General features: G+C 46.1%; 1 pseudogene; it reads left to right on the forward strand.

The window, feature by feature from the left end:
* Positions 1 to 11010: 11010 nt before the first annotated feature.
* LOC126261122 (5S ribosomal RNA) lies at positions 11011 to 11128 on the forward strand (annotated as a pseudogene).
* Positions 11129 to 13964: the final 2836 nt, after the last annotated feature.

A 13964-nucleotide genomic window follows, 5' to 3' on the forward strand; every position in this document is an offset into this window, starting at 1 on the left:
TTCCTTGTCTAAAGCAAGCATCGCTCGTACCATGTTAGAACCTATCTTCATTCCCATATTTCTAAATACCTTGCACCTTACAATGTTGCCATCATTGAAAGTCGCAACAGCATCATACACACCAAAGTGAAGTGTTTCTATTCCAACAAATACAGTCTTGGGGATTCTCGACCATATAACACTACTTACACTTTCATTGGGGTTTTGAGTTTTTCCGTGAATACACTTTTTCAACAGTTCAGGTGCTGCTAAGTCTCTGAAAATAGGTTTTATCACCTCCATTATTGCATGAGGCAGACTATGCTTATGAGTGTACACTTCACCAGTTAGCAATCCTTTGTTATATTTACACCAACTGTCTTCTTCTTTGGGACACAAGCTATGTTGGGGATTTTCATCGTCTTTATTGTTTACAGTAATAACACATACCTTTGGCTTTCCAACATTTCTCCTTTTCTTAAAAGCCTTCAGAGGATTTCTAATAACTTTACTTTTACTCATTATTATACTTCAACGAAACAGAGACTCAAGAAACAGAATTAATTACGAATATTTTCGAGATAACGACAGAGTAAATAAACATGAAACAATCGACAATCACACCAGCGATATATATTGAACCATCACAGGTTAGCCACAACACATACTTTATCTCACATCACTAAAATGTACCTGATGAACACGGACGTTAATAATAACACCATTTGACAGCAGTTTAACAGCGCCACAGTAGGTCACGCCCATGTAGAACACCTTTCAAAAAAAATTTAAAAATAGTTGTAGTCTTCTGAATTGAATAAATTATATATCTATTAAAAGGTAATAGTCTGCAGATTCAGAAAACGCAAAAAAGTAAAAATTGAACTTTTCATGATTTTGAGCCTTTCCGGAGCCCCTTAAGTGGGATGGTCACATAAAACATACTGTAGGAAAAGCAAGGGCACGCTGAGTTTCATTGAAAGACTCTTACGGAAATTTAATTCATCCACGATTGAAGTGACTTACTCTACACTTGTAACAGCGACGCTTGAGTGTTACTCATTTGTTTTGGCCGTTACCAGGTTGAAACAAGGGAAGAGATAGGGAACATTCAACGAAAAGCAAAGCGTTTCATCACGAGATCATTTAGTCGGCGCGAGAGCGTTACGCAGGTGCACAGCATACACTAGTTGCAGATGTAGGTCAAAGTAGATTTGGTAATCTAAAAGTATGCTAATTTGCCCTGTTATCCGACATAAATTAATTAGACACCCTCCAGAATTATGAATTCAGTGACAACTAAATGAAACAAGAATCACATATGTAATTCGGTTTATTTCATTAAAGTGGCTCATAAACCATGTGATAGGCAACAGCAGTTCTGAAGTAAAGCTTCGGCACATCTGACTAAAGGGGGTGGGGTACGGTTGTAATAATCACGTATTAAAAAGAAACAATTACATTAGTGAAGTTGTACCGTGATTGCCGTGATTTTAGTATAAAAGACAGATAGTGCTTCAAAAGGGAATGTACTGCATCTGTGGCCGGAGCTGAAAGCGTATTGGTCATAACAGTCTGAAAGCAAATCTTGAGAGTGAAGCTTGTAGCTACTGAAATTCTATAAAAATGACGTTACTGTCCCTACGGATCATCTTGCTGTCAAGGCTTGATCTCAACATATCAGTCTGTAGCTGGAAGTTGAAGCGGCTGCAGAATCAGTCAATGGTGACACACCAAGAACCCGCACTTAAGTTCTAGTCAGCTCGAATTCTATCTAAGATCCTCAGCTAACCTGTTCAGAGACAGATCCTGTCGGTGACGAACGACGGTGAAGGAGAAGTCTGACAAGCTCCCGGTGGTGAATACTGCCAGATCTGAAGTGATTTTGTACCAACTGATTCTTAAAAAGGAAGACTCGAATTTCTGCCTTATGCATTCTTTACTTTGTTGGGATTCACTTGCCTATGGATATTCCAAGCGCCAAACAGTAAAAAGATTCCTAAAAAGATGATGGTCTCCTTTCCTGAGTCTTGCTTTCGGTAGTTAACTAGTAACGCGCTTCCTTAATGCTGAAAAACAGCCATTTCATTGTTTTTATACCTCTTTCTGTAGCCAGCGAAGCAGGATCCCTGCAGTCGAGTTTCTCCCTTTAACCTCCAGTTCATTTACATTAGCCACTCCTAGTGACTCTTATATTGCGTAAACTTTTTTTTTAACACAGTGTTCAGCAACGTCACAAACTGTGGGCTCTCACTCCATTTTCTTCATTTTATCTATGACGTCCAGTGCATTACAAAGAAACACAGCTTTCTACATTCTGTTCACAATAGTACCTTTCCTGGACCTTACTAAAAACAGCATTTCTCCTCTTCCCACCTTAGACTCATAAAAACAATCGCTGCTGGAAGCCTTATGGCATGGGAGATTGTGTTTGTGTTGGCTGTGGGGCATCCGGTGTGCAGTTGCAGTACCTGAAAGGAGAGTTCGGTCAGCCGTGTGGGGCTGACTTGCACCTATGCCATTGCATCCTTCTGAGAATTCCCCTGGGGGTGGTCTTCCTGCCTGACTACATGACCTCGCTGCTCACCCAAGCACTGGCAACTCATCCCAGTGTGCTTCCAAAGTGGCTGTGTACTTATATAAATTATGCAATTACAAAAATCGAAAATTGCGTTAATTCACTACTTGCAGTCACTGGTAGTGACGTGAACTTCATTTTTCGGTGTCGATTAGTTATTCTAATATGACGGGTCTTCATTTTATATTAGTTACGGTACAGTTTTGAAAAAAATGGTCGCGTAACACAGTCACTACAAGAGAGGCATCACAGGAAGGACTTCACTGAAATTCGAAGCGAAAATGTAACAATAGATGGCCGCTGTAAGCATCATAATTTCATATTGGTCGACTACAAATGACAAATGAATCATACAACAATACCTAAGTTGTACATTAAACAAATTGTACAACTCATTGAGCATTGGTGTACAGGTGTGATACTGTTAGTTACGTAAGCCCATCCACCACGGCAAGGTCATATCACATTTGATGGGAAAAATCGGTTTTTAATTGTCCTGGGGCCAAAAACCGCACAAAATGCATCAATCACATTGGTTTTTAATTGTCCTGAGGCCAAAAACCGCATAAAAAGCATGAATCAAAATCAAATTGGATTATTAATTTCTGTGTAACTGGCGCAATACATGTTCAATATGCTGCCACCATTTTCTGCAACAAGTTGAAATAGAGAAGCAGCATGTTCCACAACTGATCGAAGTGTTTCCGGGATCACGTTCAGAATGTGTTGCGCAATGCGTGCCTTCAATGCAGCTAAGTTTGCAATCGTAACACTGAACACAACAACTTTCCTATAGCCCCACAGCCAGATCAGGTGTTCGGGATGGCCAGGCTGTAGTGAAATGGCGGCTGTAATTCTAGCATTTGCGAAATGGCGCTTCAGCAGCTGCTTAACTGGATTTTCAATGTGCGGAGGTGCGCCGTCTTGCATAAGAATGATCCCATCCATACATCAACGCTGTTGGAGAGTTGGAATGACGTGGTTGCGCAAAAGACACTTCTAGCGCTTACGAGTGACGGTACAGGTAACAGGACCGGAAGCACCTGTGTCTTCGAAAAAAAAAAATATATGGCCTTATGATAAATGATGCCGTAAACCCTCACCACACACGGACCTTTTCAGGACGAAGTGATGCTGGTTGATTTGCGAGTGGATTATCCGTTGCCCATATTCGACAATTCTGTGTATTGACATATCCTGTGAAATGGAAGTGGGCTTCGTCTATCCACAAAATCTTCCACGGCCAATCATTGTCCACGTCCATTTGAGCGAGAAATTCTAAATCAAAGGTCTCTCTTGGTGGCAGGTCAACAGGAAGCAACTCGTGCACATGGGTGATTTTGAATGGATATCAAAGAAGGATGTTTCGTAGGATTTTACGCACCGTGCTCACACGTATGTCCAATGCTCGGGCAATTCTCCGTGCACTACACGTTTGCAGACCACCACTCGTCTCCTCCTGCATTGCCGTGGCCACTGCTTCCACTGAAGTCCAATCAATTAGTTACCTCCCCCCCCCCCTATCAGGTTCCACACTGAGAGAACCCGTCTTTTCGCATTTCCGGCCGGCCGCTGTGACCGAGCGGTTCTAGGCGTTTCAGTCCGGAACCGCGCTGCTGTTACGGTTGCAGGTTTGAATCCTTCCTCGAGCATGGACGTGTGTGATGTCCTTAGGTTAGTTAGTTTTAAATAGTTCTAAGTCCAGGGGACTGATGACCTCAGATGTTAAGTCCCATAGTGCTTAGAGCCATTTGAACCATTTACGAATTTCCAAATCATACTCTCCAGGCCCACGGCAGTCATCATACCAACACCTTTTTTCAAACCTTTCAGTGTCCGGAACTTCTGTACAGCGACGTGTGCATAGTCATTATTCTTGTAATACAGCTTTACAAGCAGAACGCGATCCTGCATTGAGACAGTCAAGACGAAGTTCGCAGACGCGAAAGGAGGAAAAGCCGTGTACCCGGCGTATTTCTACCAACTTCAATCGGTTGTGCGCATGACAGGTGCTCCATTTACATATGGTTCAAATGGCTCTGAGCACTATGGGACTTAACTTCTGTGGTCATCAGTCCCCTAGAACTTAGAACTACTTAAACCTAACTAACCTAAGGACATCACACACATCCATGCCCGAGGCAGGATTCGAACCTGCGACCGTAGCGGTCACGCGGTTCCAGACTGAAGCGCCTTTAACCGCACGGCCACACCGGCCGGCCTCCATTTACATATTCTGACACATACAGCACCATCTATTGATCAATTTTCACGCCATTTTTTTTCTTCTGCCATACGTTTTGTCCCTTCTCCGACAATATTTCGTTGCAATTTGACGTCATTCTGAGAAGTGGTGTTATTTCTACAGCGTTTTGAAAGTTTAATTATAATCACCCTGTATTGCTTTGTCCCACATTATTCTCTCGAAATGACTACAGCAAGAAAATCAGGGAAATTGGAGCTCATATGGAGATTTTCCAAAACTTTCTCTTCCCCCGTGTCTTTCGCATATGAGAGAGGCAAGCGGCAAAAAATAGTGATGCCAGAAGTACTCTCCGCTACACACCATATGGTAGCCTGAGCTGTATACACCGTCCATCCAAAAAGTTCCGCAACTAATTTTATTCCTGCTGTATAACCAACGTCAGCACAGTAACTACGGTGGCAGCATGAACTATGGACTGTAAGCAGCAGCGTATTCAACCAGTCAATTGTGAACAGGCAGTGTTATGTAGAGGATGTCCAGCGTGTGAACGTTGCTACGTCACAAACTGCAGTGGAGCAGCATCTCTAGAAGAGAAAAGTGTGGTGTCACCGCCGGACACCACACTTGCTAGGTGGTAGCTTAAATCGGCCGCGGTCCATTAGTACATGTCGGACCCGCGTGTCGCCACTGTCAGGATCGCAGACCGAGCGCCACCACAAGGCAGGTCTCGAGAGACGTACTAGCACTCGCCCCAGTTGTACGACGACGTTGCTAGCGGCTACACTGACGAAGCCTTTCTCTCATTTGCCGAGAGACAGAATAGCCTTCAGCTAAGTTAATGGCTACGACCTAGCAAGGCGCCATTAACCATTTGTAACGTTGCATGTACCTCAAGATAGAGTCTCACTTGTATCATCCAGAATGCTGTATACCAAAGGACAATATAAAAGTTAAGTGTTCTAGTAGCTACGTTCTTTTCTTTATCACATTCATTACGAATCCTGTTCCAGACTTAACGCCAGACGGCGTGAGTTGACGCGTGCCCTTTCGGCTACTTCACTGTGGACTGGCTGCCTTAACAGTCCACTACATTGGCGACGCGGATTAATCAGGATCTTGTTCTTTCTCATTCCTTACATTTACTTGTGTCATGGCTTCGCCACAATCTCCAGATGTACTGTCCGAATTTTATCGCTTGCAGAATCAGCAGACGCAGGCGTTATTGGATGCCCTTGGACAGCTCGTCCAGGGTCAACGTGCGCTGCAAAACGATGCGGCCGCCGCCGCTTCATCGCTACCGCCGCCACACCATGCTGTTGCACCTCAATTTAGGCCCTCCGAGGCGGCCAACGAGACATGGCCGGAATGGTCCCGACAATTTGGATTTCATCTCGCCGCCTACAGAATTCAAGGTAATGAGCGGCAGCCGTTTTTGCTTTCGTGTGTAGGTGTGTCCACCTACCGTGTGATAGGGAAATTGTATCCCCGACGCGACGTAGCAACTCTGTCATACGAAGAAATTTTGTCTGCATTAGATGCCTATTTCAAGGAAACCGTAAATGTCGTTGCAAACAGGTATACGTTCTTTCGTACAAAACGTACGGCCGGTCAGACTAATAGGGAGTGGGTTGCAACTTTGCAAGGACTTACTAGGGAGTGTGCATTTGAATGTGACTGTGGACTCCCTTATTCAGATACTATGGTGCGTGATGCAATAGCACAGAACGTTTCTGATGTTCGCATAAGGGAACAGATTTTGAAACTCGTCAATCCCTCCCTTCAACAAGTGATAGACATATTGGATAGGCAAGACACGCTTGACTTTGCTCAGGAATCATTTGAAACTTCGCCAGCAGTGTGTCGCATTACCCGGCCCGCCGGGCGCGCTGCGCGGAACTGTAAACAGCCTGCGCGCACGTCCGCACCGCCACGTGTCCCGCGAAAGCAAGCAAATGCAGTGAAATCATGCCCGCGGTGTGCAACTAGACATTCGCGTGACAATTGCCCGTCCCGCCAAGCTATTTGCTTTTACTGTCATAAGAAAGGACATGTTCAAAGTGTTTGCCAGAAAAAGCTCAGATCAGACAATCACAACCATTCCAGGCCCTTTGCTTCGCGCCGGAATCGAACCAAGGACACTCAGGCTCGGGAACCTTCGCCCATGGACGTTCATGTAGTTAATTCCACTCCGCCCAGTGTTCCTGTCGCTAACAGTGACTGTGTTCGTCCCACAAACTGTGTGCGTCGACGTCGAAGGAAATCCCGTCACGTCGCACGTGATTCTGTTCCAGTGTCTGTTCAAGTTGCACAAAACAGTCGCTCTTGTCGTCAGCAGGACAATAAACTTTTTGTAGATTTGGACTTTGCCGGACAAGTGATACCATTCCAGCTCGATACCGGAGCTGCAGTTTCATTGCTCAATCACGCCACGTACAAACAACTGGGCGCACCTCCGTTGCATGCCGCAAATGTTCAGCTCACGAGTTATTCCGGACAAGCTATCCCTGTGTTAGGACAGTGCACTCTTCTTGCTACATACAAGGAACAAACAAAACTTGTGTCATTTTACGTTCTTCGTTCTTCTACTGCAGTGAACTTGTTTGGGTTAGATTTATTTCAGTTGTTTAACTTGTCTATCGTCAATCAGGTCCTACAGTGAACGAGACTGTGCCTTCAGACAGTGTTTCTCGTCTATGTGAAGAATTTGCAGACATTTTTGCACCGGGCCTTGGTTGCGCTAAGAACTATGAAGCTCATTTGGAACTGAAAGTAAACGCGCAACCGACCTTTTTCCGAGCGCGCAATGTTCCCTATGCATTGCGTTCTGAGATCTCGCAGTACCGCTACGATATCTTGTATTGGTCCACTGCTAAGCACAGCAACGCTGATGCGTTGTCCCGTTTGCCTGTTGCTGAGGATAAAGCATTCGATTCTTCCGAACTTGCTTGCATGTTCATTGATTCGGAAACCGATGACGTGGTCGAATCGTTTCCGATTGATTTTCGTCGTGTAGCTACAGCCACAGCTGCTGACCCTGTCCTTGCTACTGTTTTGCGTTTTGTTGCTACGCAATGGCCCTTGTCGAAGTCACGGATCGAGGATCCGTTGGTTCGCCGATTTTGTGCTCACAAGGAGAGACTTTTTGTACGACGTGGTGTTTGGTTGTTGCGTTCTGATAATGATCAGTCCAGAGTCGTGGTCCCACGTTCGTTACAGTCCTCTGTCTTATGGCTTCTTCACCAAGGACATTGGGGTCTAGTGCGAACGAAACAACTTGCTCGTCAGCACTGTACTTGGTTCGGCATCGATGCTGCGATTACGAATATGTGCTCTTCTTGCATGGCGTGTGCCGAACAACAATCCGCACCGCCGCGGAAATTCTTTGCGTGGCCGAAAGCCACTTCCCCTTGGCAACGCTTGCACATCGATTTTGCTGGTCCATTCTGGAATGCTCGATGGTTGGTTGTGGTCGATGCTTTCAGTAATTTTCCTTTTGTTGTCCGGATGTCTTCCACGACGTCTTCTGCCACCATTCAAGCGTTATCCGCTATTTTTTGCATTGAAGGTCTTCCGCAGACTATTGTTTCCGATAATGGCCCACAATTCATGTCCGCAGAATTTCAGTCATTCTGCAAGGCCAATGGTATTCAACATCTGACATCCGCGCCGTTTTCGCCTCAGTCAAACGGTGCCGCTGAACGATTGGTCCGGACTTTCAAGTCACAGATGTTGAAATTGAAAGAGTCGCATTCTTGGGAGGACGCGTTATTGCTCTTTTTGTCCTCGTATCGCTCTCAGCCCCGCGATGGTCGCTCGCCGGCTGAGTTGCTCCACGGTCGTCCTCATCGAACCTTGATGTCTTTGCTGCATCCGCCGCATCAGGTTCCCGTGCAGCGGCAGACTCCTGCTTTTGCTCCTGGCGACGTTGTCTTTTATCGCACCTATCGAGGTTCACGGCGTTGGCTCGCAGGGCGCATTCTTCGCTGCCTCGGCCGCGCGATGTATTTGGTTTAGGGGGCCTCTGGTGAGGTGCGTCGGCATCTCAATCAGCTGCGCCTCTGTCGTCGCACGGGTTCTGCCGCTCCCCGTCTGCTTTCAGCGACGGTGCCGTCCGGTCAGCGCCCTGGGGACCCATCTACTGGCTCGCCTCATCCCCAGGTGTTACCGACGATGCCTTCCATTTTGCCCCATGGCAACGCGCCGCTGCCGCCGCCGCCGCCGCCGCCTGTTCTCCCGCCGCCGCCGCCCGCAGTGGACGCTTCGCTGCAGCCGCCAAGCGCCTCCCTGGGTCGCGCGCCGCCGTCCGCTTCCCGTGACCAGCTGTCCTCCGCCATGGAACTCTTGCCCGCTCCGGACCACATGGCGTCAACGCGCGTCGGATACCCCGACGCAATGGAGGTCGACCCTTCGGCCCCTCCTATCTCATTACGGGCGCATACACCGCATGTTGACGTGCACCCTGGACTAGGTTTTCAGGCGTTTCCTAGCTCCCCTCGGACCGAATGGCAGGGTGCGGGTGGCACGGCCTCGCCTGTTGTTAGGCTCCCCACCCCATCGCATACGTCAACATGGGGTCCTCCCCACGGCGGGCGGAAGCCTTATCACACGACCGTTCGCCGATTTGCGGGGGAGGAATGTGGTGTCACCGCCAGACACCACACTTGCTAGGTGGTAGCTTAAATCGGCCGCGGTCCATTAGTACATGTCGGACCCGCGTGTCGCCACTGTCAGGATCGCAGACCGAGCGCCACCACAAGGCAGGTCTCGAGAGACGTACTAGCACTCGCCCCAGTTGTACGACGACGTTGCTAGCGGCTACACTGACGAAGCCTTTCTCTCATTTGCCGAGAGACAGAATAGCCTTCAGCTAAGTTAATGGCTACGACCTAGCAAGGCGCCATTAACCATTTGTAACGTTGCATGTACCTCAAGATAGAGTCTCACTTGTATCATCCAGAATGCTGTATACCAAAGGACAATATAAAAGTTAAGTGTTCTAGTAGCTACGTTCTTTTCTTTATCACATTCATTACGAATCCTGTTCCAGACTTAACGCCAGATGGCGTGAGTTGACGCGTGCCCTTTCGGCTACTTCACTGTGGACTGGCTGCCTTAACAGTCCACTACAAAAAGTATGTGCAAAGTTTGTCCCACACTCACTGAATCCTAAAGAAAAACCATGTCCTGAGGACGCCTGCCGCAACTTCATTGAAACAGAAAATGCAACAATTTTTTATGGTAAAAGTCATCACTGGTGACGAGACTTCGTGTTATCAATGGCGAACGTACAACAAAACGACAAAGCGCAGAAAATCACATGAATGATCAACATTTTGACGACATAACCGACGTTCAAGCCAATGAGACACACGAGTGGAACAACACCCCAAAGAAGAACTTCGCTAACACTTTTACATGGTTGTATGAACGTTCTGTGCTTTGTACGTTCTTGGGGAGAATGGGAGAGGGGGGGGGGGAAGGGGGAACTATGAAGAACACGTGAAACATTAAAACCAAAATCTTATTTTTTCTGTGTTTTATTAATCTAGTCTCGAAATTTTATGAACTGGCGTGGTAAATGTAGGTATCTGCGGACAATTCCTCACAGATTCCAAAGCTCAAATCGTCCTACACAACCAGTAAGAACATTAAACGTATAGATCGGGAAGCTCTAACAGCAAGCTCCTCAAAAACTAAAAGGCGTCAAAAATTCAGAGCCCACAACTGACGGCAAAATGCATGAACATACAGACAATATCACAGCCCTCTACGACAAACATTCTCCTCTTACAATTCCTGAAACCAGTGGTGCTGCTATACAATACCCTCTACATATAGTCCGACTAAGAAAAACCTCCTATATTGGCTGACAACTGCTTATAGACGTTTCGTGGCAAATCGGAAGCCGGAATTCAGTGAAGAAGACCGAAAGCAATACGCTCAGAATGCCGTAAATCAGTAACACTCGTTCCATTGTGTGCATCGGTACGACACTTGCAGTTCTGAGGAAGGAACGGCGTGGTTCGAATGTTGGAAAGACAAAATCAAGAATAATTATTCAGCTATCAAATGAAGAATTAAAAGAATTTTGTTTCAGCATATAAGGCACTTTCCTGCAAAGAACTACCGCCACAGGAATCCCCGGGGTACATAACTAATCCTGACAAGAAAGTCAATAACGAGAATCTCTTCGGAAGTGATAAGCGACGACAGCGTCAGTATAACTATCACTACAAGTGTTGCTGCTGCCAACGGCCTTGCCGCAGTGGTAACACCGGTTCCCGTCAGATCACCGAAGTTATGCGATGTCGGGCTGGGCTAGAACTTGGATGGGTGACCATCCGGTCTGCCGAGGGCTGTTGGCAAGTGTGGTGCACTCAGCCCTTGTGAGGCAAACTGAGGAGAAGCAGCCGTTCTGGTCTCATAAACTGACATACGGTCGGGAGAGCGTTGTGTTGACCACATGCCCCTTCATATCGGCATCCCGCGACGCCTGTAGGCTGAGGATGACACGGCGGCCGGTCAGTATCGTTGGGCCTTCCTGGCCTGCTCGGACGGAGTTCGTTTAGTATTAAGCTGTTTCAGAGGACCCTGACACCATAAGATTATAACAGACTTGTAAATAACGACTGGAAATCGAACGTTTGTATAGATAAGACATCGGTAAATTATGCCCACTTCCCCACACTTGCGCTGCGATCAGCTCTAGCGCAGGTTAGGAGCAACGGCGAAGTCTGAATTATAAACAAGTAGGTAACGTAGGGGAGTCTCTTCTGCGGTCAGAGAGATGTATTATAAGTGCAAAGTACCGCATGACTGCTCACTGCCGCTGACACGACCGCCGTCCTACTGCGGGCAAGCAATGTTGTATGACTGCCAGGGCAAGTCGCCACCGTTGGCAGGCAGATACTGCGTAAACAAATATTTCGCCTCGCTCCATCCAGCAGCAGCGGGGGACCAGTTGGCTCTTACTGTAGCCAACAGCACCGTCACTCCTACAGCCAACACCTCTGCGATGTTTCTGTTCATATTTTCAAGGTTAATGATCGCGTCTTGGTAACATTCTCCACGCAGCCATGGAGGTCATGGCTTCTATCACTGCCAGGTGTAAGTCATCTTGACGTGCATGTGCATAAAAATCTTAGAATCCTGCGGTAAAGGCAAACATTTTGCAATGAAAATGATACAGTGAAGTGGGATGTATGCTATTTACAAGAGAAATATTTGATATGGGTTTTAAGAAAAGAACTAACCTATGAGCAACATTTTTAGTAATATAGTAAGCTCCCGTTTATCCGAATCGCGTTTATCCGAAATCCGCTTTATCCGAACAAATCTTTTCGATTTTCGCGGCTCACATTGGCGCTGTCTGATGCATCGCGCAGCTACGCTTTTGGCTAGCTACACTGACACTTGACAAGTTTAAATTTGTCTGCATCTGGAGCCATGCATTCGCTGGTGCTTCGGCAGTCTACTTCTAATCAGTGCACTGGCGCTTATCAAAAGTCCGAGTGTCGTCAGTTCGTGCGTGTGTTGGTGTGAAGTTTTAGCTTGTTTCTTGTTCGTATTGCGTGGTTTCATGCCTTTGCCATCAATTGGAACTCCTTGGAAGTACAGTACGTACAGTATTGCTCCATGCAGCGCGACGTAGCCCTGTCGAAACCGACACTGAGAGTGCGGCGCTAACCACTTTCCGCCTGTTGTCGGTACATCAGACGAAGTCGAGCGTTTAACAACTTAACAGTGAACGTACAACGTAGCAGGGTTGCGATATGTACGAGAATTCTCGTACGCATACGAGAATTTCGTCATTTGTACGATGTACGAGGCAAAAGTGAATATCGTACACGAACATACGAGAATCTTGCCTAAAACTTTTTTTTAATATATAACTGGAGTCGTTACAGACGACTTACTCTACCCTATCCTATCCTAACTTAGTCTACAGACATCACAGAAACATAGATGCCCACGGGGGAACTCGAACCTTAGTAGTTGCGGGCTCGTGGCTCGTGACACCACACCAAGTCGTGTGGCTATGGAGGCGGGTCCAAATTTTATACCAAATATACATTATACACATTTGTTTGGAAAATAATCAATTCATCTGTTATATTTTAAAAATGATTTGAAACTGTTACGAATCCATGCAGTCTCTGTCAATCAACGAATTTCAGGCAGGAGAGAGAGCGCCAAACTACCGACATGACAAAACGATTAAAGTCGTGAATGAGGCTTAGTTCAAAGCCTGGCCCTGGAAAATAAATTAAATAAGCTAACAATAACGAATTACTTTGCTTTGCATGACATATTTCACTCAGTTCGAATTGTTAAGTTTCAGAAATAAGCGGCCAACGAATCTCAAAGCACTAAATGGAACTTTAATCGAATATTATTGGAAAGCAATTAACAGTAGATCTAATTACCCTACAATACTGTGGAATTGTTAAGTGCAAACGAAAGACATTTCATCAGACGGTATTGTTTCGTCTTCAACAAACGATACTCTTAACAATGCGTATTTCGCGTATAGTCATGTACTGTGTAGTTTCTTTTTGTAAGTGTTTCGGGTTACTGTGTGTTACTGTGAGTGGAGAAATGAGAAGTGACAGTGAATATGAAAACACAAGAACGAAACTTTCGTGTACGCCAGAGAAAAAACGGTTAAAAAGAGGTGAAATCTCGAAGACAGAATGGCCTGTCCATCGACAACAAAAATTTCGTGATGAGTGGCTACATATGCCAGGTTTACGTAATTGGCTGGTGCGCGACAGTGATCCGCTCAGGGCGCGATGCAGATATTGCAATACCAGCATGGTTTCCGAAGTCCAGAATATTAAAAACCATTCCAGAAGTAAGAAGCACATATACATTGTGCAGTCTGCTACCGTGCGACAGCCTTCAGTTGCTCAATTTGTCACAAACGCACAACCAGTTAAGAGGAAGGTTGCTAAAGCTGAAATCAAATGATCAGCATACTTAGCAGAACATAATGTGGCATTTTTAGCTGTTGACCATTTATCCGGTTTGTTAAAAGATATTTTTCCAGACTCGGATATTGCAAGGGCAATGACTCTTAAACGGCACAAAGCACGTGCCATTGTTTCTAATGTTATTGGGACGTCACACAAAGAAGTGTCGGCAGAAAAAACTACAACACGCCAAATGTAGCACAATGACGGACGAGTCCACCGATATAGG

This window comes from Schistocerca nitens, chromosome 5 (genome assembly GCF_023898315.1).
Source record: "Schistocerca nitens isolate TAMUIC-IGC-003100 chromosome 5, iqSchNite1.1, whole genome shotgun sequence".
In the NCBI taxonomy this organism is placed as follows: Eukaryota; Metazoa; Arthropoda; class Insecta; order Orthoptera; family Acrididae; genus Schistocerca; species Schistocerca nitens.